Source organism: Thamnophis sirtalis, unplaced genomic scaffold, assembly GCF_051295495.1.
Source record: "Thamnophis sirtalis isolate CommonGarterSnake01/CBP01778 unplaced genomic scaffold, rThaSir2_p1.2 scaffold_7, whole genome shotgun sequence".
NCBI lineage: Eukaryota > Metazoa > Chordata > Lepidosauria > Squamata > Natricidae > Thamnophis > Thamnophis sirtalis.
In genome coordinates, this window is record NW_028261387.1 from 41,106,365 (window position 1) to 41,116,549 (window position 10,185).

The following is a 10,185-nucleotide window of genomic DNA, read 5'->3' on the forward strand; positions in this document are numbered from 1 at the left end:
TAAAAGATGCCATGTGTCTACTACCCTTAAAATCAACATACATTTGATATGTAAGACATGTATATGTTATTCCCTAAACACATTTCTTAATTTCTGAAAATGCAGGAATTGCTAATGTATGAAAAGTGTTAAACATACTTTGTATATTTAGAATAGATCCATATGTTTTTGAAGCCCTAATTTTGCTGTGTAACACAGAACTGGGAGACTTTGGCTCCAGAATTCCTTGTCAGGTTCCGAATACAATCCTCTATGTCCCTCTTCATGTGGGGCCACCAGAACTGGCGATTTACTACATACAGAGTCTTGACGAACCCAAAATGTCCAGCTGAGTGAACGTCGTGGCAGCGCCACAGCACGGCCACCCATACCACACGGTATATATAACTTCGACCCCTTCCAGGCAAAGCCCTCTCGCTGTGGTAATAAAGTTTACAGACCAAACATGTCAAGACAAACCCTCAGCCGGAGAGCCTCATTCCCCCCCCGCCGCCATGGACACGCCCGCCGGGCAGAGCCGCGGTAGCTACAACAACATACCGCTGTTGCCCACCCACCTCACCCCCCTGCAGGAGAAGGAGGAGCTGCAGGACCTGAACAACCGGCTGGTCATCTATATTGAAAAGGTGCACTCGCTGGAGTCGGAGAACGTGCCGCTGTGACTGCGCATCACCGACTTGGAGAAGGTCAGCAGCCTGGCATTACAGAGGCGTATGAGACTGAGCTCCGCCATGTGCGCAAGATGGTGGAGTTAGTGGGCAAGGACCGTGCCCGGCTCCAGCTGGAGCTCACCGAGGTCCACGAAGACTTCACGGACTTCCGGGTCAGGAACACCAAGAATGAAGGAGACCTGCTCACTGCCGAGGTCAGCCTGAAGGATATGGAGGCCATACTCAACACCAAAAAGTCTGCACTCAGCACCCCCTTGGGGAAGAAGCACAAACTGGAGACTGAAGACTGTCACCTCAGCAGCCAGCTGGCCAAGTTGGAGATGGTCTTGACCGACATCAAGAAGCAGTTTCAGGATGAAACGCTGCAGCGGGTGGATGCGGAGACCAGCCTGCAGACCCTGAAGGAGGAGCTGGACTTCCAGCGAGGAGCACTGTGAGAGCAAACTGTGCTACGAGACGTGCCTGGTGGAGATTGACAACGGGCGCCAGTGGGAGTTCGAGAACAAGCTGGCCAATGCGCTGCAGAACCTCTGCGGCCAGCACAAGGCCCAGGTCAAGCTCTACAAGGAGGAGCTGGAGAAGACCTATGCAGCCAAGTGGATGTGGATGCTGGGGAAGATTCCATCCTGTGATTCCCGAGATCACCTAACCTTATTTCCACCCACTCCACACAAAGGGAAAGTTTGTCCAGAGTTGACTGAGTCTGGCATGTCAATTTAATTCATAAAATGAACAATAAATAAATACGTACTGGCATTAAAAAAAACCAAAGGAAGAATACTTTGTATATTTAGAATAGATCCATATGTTTTTTAAGCCCTAATTTTGCTGTATAACACAGAACAGGAAGACTTTGGTTCCAGAATTCCTTGTCGGGTTCCGAATATGTTCCTCTATGTCCCTCTTCACGTGGGGTCACCAGAACTGGCGATTTACTAAATGCAGAGTCTTGAGGACCCCAAAATGTCCAGCTGAGCAAACATTGGAGATGGCCTTGGCTGACATCAAGAAGCAGCTTTAGGACAAAACGCTGCAACGGTTGGATGCAGAGACCAATCTGCAGACCCTGAAGGAGGAGCTGGACTTCTAGCGAGAAGCTCTGTGAGAGCAAACTCTGTTATGAGACGTGCCTGGTGGAAATTGACAACGGGCAGCAGCAGGAGTTCGAGAGCAAGCTGACCAATTTGCTGCAGACGGAGAGCCTCACCCACCGTGCTGCCATTGCCATGGACACGCACGCCGGGCAGAACCACAACAACCACAACTCAATGCCTTTGTCACCGGCCCGCCTCACCCCCCTGCAGGAGAAGGAGGAGCAGCAGGATCTGAATAACTGGCTGGTCGTCTACATTGGCAAGGTGCACTCGCTGGAGTCAGAGAACGCATGGCTGCGCATCACCAACTCGGAGGAGGTCAGCAGTCCAGCATTACGGTGGCTAACGAGACTGAACTGTGCCATGTATGCAAGACGGTAGAGTCGGTGGGCAAGGAGCGTGCACGGCTCCAGCTGGAGCTCACCCAGGTCCACGAGGATTTCATGGACTTCAGGGTCAGGAACGCCAAGAAGGAAGGAGACCTGCTCACTGCCGAGATCAGCCTGAAGGATGTAGAGGCCCTATTCAACTCCAAAAAGGCTACACTCAGCAGCCTCTTGGGGGAGAAGTGCAAACTGGAGACTGAAGGCCGTGACCTCAGAGGCCAGCTGGCCAAGTTGGAGATGGCCTTGGCCAACATCAAGAAGCAGCTTCAGGACGAAACGCTGCAGCGGTTAGATGTGGAGACCATCCTGCAGACCCTGAAGGAGGAGCTGGACTTCCAAAAGTACATCTACAGCGAGGTGCTCCATGAGAGCAAACTCAGCCACGTAAACCCTTCCAAATCAGTGTGTGACCTCACAAATGTGCTTCTGGAAGAATGGTCAAAGATTCCCATTAACACACTCCTAAACCTTGTGGACAGCCTTCCCAGAAGAGTTGAAGCTGTTATAGCTGCAGAGGTTGGACCGATGTCATATTGAACCCTATGGATTAGGAATGGGATGTCACTTACAGTAAGTTTATATGCGAGTAAAGGCAGGTGAGCGAATACTTTTGGCAATATAGTGTACTTTTATATTTAGAATAGATCCATATGTTTTTGAAGCCCTAATTTTGCTGTGTAACACAGAACAGGGAGACTTTGGTTCCAGAATTCCTTGTCATGTTCCAAATATGTTCCTCTATGTCCCTTTTCACGTGGGGTCACCAGAACTGGCGATTTACTAAATGCAGAGTCTTGAGGACCCCAAAATGTCCAGCTGAGCGAACATTGCAGATGGCCTTGGCAGCTTCAGGACGAAACGCTGCAGTGGTTGGATGCAGAGACCAGCCTGCAGACCCTGAAGAAGGAGCTGGACTTCCAGCGAGGAGCTCCGTGAGAGCAAACTCTGCTATGAGATGTGCCTGGTGGAGATCAACAATGGGAGCCAGTGGGTGTTCGAGAACAAGCTGGCCAATGCGCTACAGGACCTCTGCGGCCAGCACGAGGCCCAGGCCAAGCTCTACAAGAAGGAGCTGAAGAAGACCTACACGGCCAAGTGGCCGTGGATGCTGGGGAAGTTTCCATTCTGTGATTCCCGAGATCACCTAACCTCATTTGCACCCACTCCACAGAAAGGCAAAGTTTGTCCAGAGTTGACCGAGTCTGTGACATGGATGGCACGTCAATTTAATTCATAAAATGAACAATAAATAAATACGTACTGGCATTAAAAAAAACAAAGGAAGAATAGATAAAAGGCATTGGCCAATTCTTGTGGTTTTTCAGAAAATTTAGTTGAACAAAGGTGAAAATTAAAATTTACTTCCGCTTGCCCTCACCAAAAATATGGGTCTTTTCCATTTATTCAATCACAGCTATTAAGTTGCCTTTGCTATAGCTACAATATTTTCATAAGAACAGGTTACTTTTTAAATGTTGGTCTTTTGAAATAATGCAAAATGTAGTTTTGTTATAATTTACAACCAGTTTTTTAATTTTCTTTTTCTGCAATTTTTGTAATTCACATTGAACACCAGCAGTATTTGCAGTACGGCTTCCATGCAAGATCACTATTGGAATCTGGTAGGGGAGAGAATGTGATAAACTATTGGTTTAATTGTGGATGTGTGTATTCATTTTGTCATGGGTGTTGACATTTTTGTATTGCTGCAACTGTTTTTTAGACTTCAAATTCAACATTAAATGTGTGTATTTTTAAGAAAACAAACCGAAGAAAAAAATAAACAAACCTAAGCAGAGCTGCTTCATTATATTTGAAGACAGTTCCAAGTCCTGGTTTCTCTAGAAGGAAATACAATACAATACAATACAATACAATACAATACAATACAATACAATACAATACAATACAATACAATACAATACAATACAATACAATACAATACAATACAATAAATACAATACAATACAACACAACACAACACAACACAACACAACACAATACAATAATACAAATACAAATACAAATAAATACAAATACAATAACAAATACAAATACAAATACAAATACAAATACAAATACAAATACAAATACAAATAAATACAAATACAAATACAAATACAATAACAAATACAAATACAAATACAAATACAAATACAATACAATAGCAGAGTTGGAAGGGACCTTGGAGGTCTTCTAGTCCAACCCCCTGCCTAGGCAGGAAACCCTATACCGTTTCAGACAAATGGCTATCCAACTTCTTCTTAAAGACTTCCAGTGTTGGGGCATTCACAACTTCTGGAGGCAAGTTGTTCCACTGATTAATTGTTCTAACTGTCAGGAAATTTCTCCTCAGTTCTAAGTTGCTTCTCTCCTTGATTAGTTTCCACCCATTGCTTCTTGTTCTACCTCTGGTGCCTTGGGAAATAGTTTAACTCCCTCTTCTTTGTGGCAACCCCTGAGATATTGGAACACTGCTATCATGTCTCCCCTAGTCCTTCTTTTCATTAAACTAGACATACCCAATTCCTGCAACCATTCTTCTGTTTTAGTCTCCAGTCCCCTAATCATCTTTGTTGCTCTTCTCTGCACTCTTTCTAGAGTCTCCACATCTTTTCTACATCGTGGCGACCAAAACAGAATGCAGTATTCCAAGTGTGGCCATTATAAAGTAGTATTAACACTTCACGTGATCTTGATTCTATCCTTCTGTTTATGCAGCCTAGAACTTTGCTGGTTTTTTTGGCAGCTGCTGCACACTGCTGGCTCATATTTAAATGGTTGTCCACTAGGATTCCAAGATCCCTCTCACTGTTACTACAGGAGCTACTGAAATGGGGGAAATTGTCTGTACAATATATCAGGAGGAATATTCAGAAGCATCCAATGAAATGGTTATATGTGATAAGTGTGCTCATCAACTGTGTCATACACCAAATATAAATAGCTCTGACAAACTGTCAGGTTCCGAAGGTTAATGAAACCAGCCAAACACAGAAACAGTTTGTAAATGCAATTTGTATTCTTCCTTCGGCATGAACTGACCAACAAAGCGCTAAGGCAATGAATAAATTGTCAGAGCTGCCATCCTGTGCTTCACACCACCTTTTATACCTATATTGGTAATTAAGATTAACCGCACCCCACGCGTGCGCACACCCATTACCTTGGGACCCAGAGCAAAAACCACCTGGCAATTAATCATGGATTTTTAGCAGGAGTTTCTTCAGGTTGTGGAGGTGGGACAGTGAGTCTTGGCAGCTGGCCCAGTCTTCTCCCCTGAATGGCAGCTCCAGGCCTCTGGGCTGGCCAAAGCTGACATTTAATAGTGCTGTAGCTGACAGTCAAATTCCAAACTTTCCTTCATGCAAATTCAGCCTAATTATTTGGGCTTAATCTTTCTTTCTTCCTTCCTCCCTCCCTACTTCCCTCCCTACTTCCCTTCTTGTCTCCCTTTCTTTTTCTCTCTCCTTTCTTTTACCAACTCACACAAAGTCAGTCTCTCTTTTTATGTCAGATAAATGCATATATGTTTATTTGACATAACTACACTTTATTTGCACACACAAGGCCCAGCTATGACTCACCTATTGTGGATTTAGTACTCAGCAAACCGCCAACATAAAATATTTTCAAGCCAAACCTAAGTATGTTTTGCTCAGCACAGGGGGATATTGATCCTGTTGAGGAATTCAATTCATAGAACAAACAAAACTATGCTAATCCTAGCCATAATGGTGTGGTCTCTGTGTTTCCACTTGGAAAAAAAATCAGGAAGCCAGCAATAAGCCATATCATGGTCTTAAAGCAAAGCCAGAGCTCACACTGGTAATCTGTGGTCTCAAATTCAGAAGAGCCTTGTCTCTAAAAGAGCTAAACCTAGATATAATATCAAAAAGGAGAGTGAAAACCAATCTAAATCAATCAAAATGCCACAAGAATGTGCAAGCATTTAGGTTCTGCAGAACATTTGATCATGAGTGGTACAAAAAGCAGGAGAGGAAGAATGCACAGGACTTGATATTTGTTTGATATATATGATTAGTGCCCATTGTTTTCATTGAGTTTATTTAATAATATTTCATAGCTATTAAATCTAACTATCTGTTCTGTTCAGGATTCCAATTTTAAAACATACCAAACGTTTTCTAGGTCAAGTGATTCCCAGACGTTTTAACCACAATATGTTTCATATGAGAATTAATAATTAAGACATGATTCACAGAAATGAACCATCAAGCAGCAAATGAATAATAAAGGAAGAAGAAAACAAAAAGAAGGAACATTGAAGGAGGCCTATTGGCCTGTTAAGAAAAATATAGCTCCAAAAATGATCGTAGAAAGATCCTTTGATTAGAATTATTAAAATATCAGAAGCTAGTGAGGTAGCATTTGAATTAATAAGAACTTCTCTTCAGAGTAAATGCATGGCTGAAGGGCCAGCAGCTAATATTGGCATGGTTGACTATCTGTCATGGTTCACAAACATTATAGAGGGCCCTCTGCCAAGATTCCTCCTATCCCATATCATATACCACAGTTGGTTCACTCAGTCTCTTTGTCCCAGGATAGACAAAGTAGGATCACAAGAAAAAAGAGCTGCAGCAATAGCTACCTTCTCTTTTGTCAACCTTATCTTTGAGTAAGTAGCTAGAAAGAGATGCAGTGAGCAGTAACATCTAGTGAAATGGAAGCAAGTAGGCTCACAGTGAAGGAAAGATGACTCAGGGTGCCTTGCACAATGGGTGTTCAATACTTACAGGATAGAAAAAAGGTAGTTTCATGAGTGTTGTTTCAAAGTTTTTTCAGAGTAAAGCTTTCTCTACTGAGCACTCTCTTTTACTCTCCTGTACCTGCATACCTGACTATTGGCCCAGTGCCTAGGGTGGGGCTGCTTGTACGCCATATCATTGGAATGATTCATTCTTTTCAGGTCTAATGTAGCTGACAACTTCAGGGGGAAAAAAGATCTCGGCATAGAAGATGAGGGGAATTAAGAAATATTCCTTATAGATAGATTCTGTATACTAATTAGAAAACATTTGAACAGCAGGAAACCTTTTATATGATTTTCCCTTCAGTTCAGGTTTTGGAACACTTTCACTTCAAAATAATTCATGCTTGTCTCTGGGCACATGCTTTTGTAACAGCCTTATTCTTTTCTCCTTGTGTATCTTAAATTAAAGATACAACAAGCACAAGATCTTCATTTTGTCCTTAATTTTTTTTAAAAAAACAACTGTATCACTCACATACACACACACACACACACCATGGGGGTAAATTGATTACATTTAAAATAAGAGTTTACTTTCAAATAGGCATACAAAGAACTGCATAAGAAAGAAGTCCAATTGGTGCAAGGCAACATATCCTTAGGATTGCTTAAAGTTGTATATACAACATATGTCATTTTACAAAATCAAAGGCAACTTAGGAATACAAATGAGAGATACTTTTTCCTCCATTGTGAATTTTCCTTTTCCTTAACACCTCTCCCACCTATACACCAAGAAAACCTCCAGTTCCACTGCACAGTAAGAACAAAAGATTATTGGACTGACTAGATGAAAGAAGGTGACCCTACTTATTTCCTCTTAGTGACAACACCGTTCTTCTTATGGCCAGAAACCAGATAAACTACACACATGAAGGGAGGTTAAGGTTAAATTTTACGTTGTTATTTCTATCTACTTTTTTCTCTTTCTCTGTGCTTGAGTCTACATAACTTTTGACCATGTGATAAAGGCTGTCTTATCTAGATTTGCAATTAGCAATTGAAATGTCTGCTTACAAAATATGTTCAGGCTGACACACAAATCTTAAGAGGAGATGGAATCATAGTAACAGAAAGTTCTAGAGAAAGTGTTTTAACAAAAGTTTGACTGGCTATTAGGTCAAGGTGGATGAAGATTAGTAAAACTGTCCATTGCATCTCTTCAACCTACAGATGATTGAAGGGTTACTGACCTTCCTGCCTCTAAAATGAGCCTAAAATTGCAGTCCAAAGTGGTATCATTAAGTCAGGACTATCTTTGCTGCTCTTTGAGAGTGTTTGGTCAAAGAAAGAGAGATTAAGAGTTGGAAAATGCATTGGAGGACTATAGCAGATATTTCCTGCCAGCTATAAGCATTTCTACACCATCCTTTAAAGATGCATCACCTTTGCCTGCCTATTTCAAGTAACTGTACTGATACTCCAATATCCCTATTTTCAGGGCCAGAAAATTGATAATGGTGGATAAAGTACTGGAGAATAAATAATTCCATTCTAAGAAATACTGGAATTCTCCAAGAACAGCTGATCTTGGTAAACAAGATACTCTGAGTCATAACAAGCAGGAATGTGGAAAATGTGGGGAGGCTAATATGCCACGTGAGGCCTAGACAGGACAATACATGCCATAAGAACTGGGGCTCTTAGTCCTCATGCAAACAAGCTTGCTTGGTAAGAACTAGGCCTTGAAAGAACAAAAGGAGATTGCAGGGTGATTAGGTGCCCAAGGGTGTTCATTAAGAGTGTGGGCGGGCATAGAGAACAAGTTCATGTCATTCAGTACCTCCTTATAACCTCTGGAATGTTTGTAAGAGTTATGGAATACATGGTGAGTATTAGTGTGAATTCTGGGAAGGTTGGCTTTGGGACTAGGGCATTTTGTTTTATTTCTTCTGTTTATTTATGTCCTATCCTCTACATGAAGCCGCTGGGTGAGATCATACCCCAGCACGGGATCAAATACCATCAGTATGCGGACAATACTCAATTGTATCTGTCCGCCCCGTGCCAACTCAGCGAAGTGGTGGAAGTGATGTGCCAGTGCCTGGAGGCTGTCAGGGTCTGGATGGGAACGAACAAGCTTGCACTCAATCCAGACAAGACCGAGTGGCTATTGATGTTACCTCCCAAGGACAGTCCAGATATTCCATCCCTTAGCCTGGGGGGTGAAATTCTACACCTCTCAGAGAGGGTCCACAACTTGGGTGTCCTCCTGGATTCGCAGCTGACATTAGAACATCCCTTGTCGGCTGTGACCAGGGGGGCCTTTGCCCAGGTTCGCCTGGTGCACCAGTTGCGGCCCTATCTGGATCGGGAGGCACTTCGAATGGTCACTCATGCCCTTGTCACCTTTAAGCTCGATTACTGTAATGCGCTTTACATGGGGCTGCCCTTGAAAAGTGTTCAGAGACTACAGTTAGTCCAGAACGCAGCCGCGCGAGCAATTATGGGTACACCCATATTACACCTATCCTCCGCGAGCTGCACTGGCTTCCAATCGGTCTCCGCACACACTTCAAGGTGCTGGTCATCACCTTTAAAGCCCTACATGGCCTAGGACCTGGATATCTGGGAGACTGCCTCCTACCACATACCTCCCAGCAGCCGATAAGAACTCACAGACTGGGCCTTCTCCGGGTGCCGTCGACCGGACAATGCCGGCTGGCAGCTCCTCGGAGGAGGGCCTTCTCTGTAGCTGCTCCGATCCTGTGGAACAACCTACCCGTAGAGATCTGGACCCTCCCCACTCTCTCAGCCTTCCGAAAAGCCACTATAACCCTGGGGCTGTTGACTTCAGGAATGAGGTCCAGCCCCACCCAGATTGAGTGTATGGTGCATTGTTTTTAAATTGTTTCTTTTTAAATTGTTCTTTATTTTAATTTCTTATATTAACTTTTTCTGTAAGCTGCCCAGAGTCCTACGGAATTGGGCGGCATATAAATCTATTAAAAGTTAAAGTTAAAGTTAAATCCTTTCTCTAAGTAAGAGTTCAAGGTGGCATACATGCAGGGGTGGGCTGCTATGGGTTTGCCTGGGTTTGGGAGAACCCATAGCTAACGTTATGGCCAGTTTGGAGAACCTCCAAATCCCACACCTGGCTGGTCCCTCCCACCTCGCTCTGCCCCTCCCACCCCATCCTTCCCCTCTCAGGAGTCACCAGGCAGCCCATTTTGGATGCGAGGTAAGTGCAGGGCCAGGGGGGAGTCTTGAAGGTGGTGGGGGGAAACAGGCCTCCAAGAAGTTCTAGAAGGGCCTCC

At 43.7% G+C, this 10,185-nt stretch overlaps 2 pseudogenes; both read left to right on the forward strand.

The window, feature by feature from the left end:
- The first annotated feature begins 494 nt into the window (after nucleotides 1-494).
- On the forward strand, nucleotides 495-1,692 carry LOC106545779 (prelamin-A/C pseudogene; annotated as a pseudogene).
- Nucleotides 1,693-1,897: 205 nt separating this feature from the next.
- Nucleotides 1,898-3,388, forward strand: LOC106545777 (prelamin-A/C-like; annotated as a pseudogene).
- The last annotated feature ends 6,797 nt before the right edge of the window (nucleotides 3,389-10,185 follow it).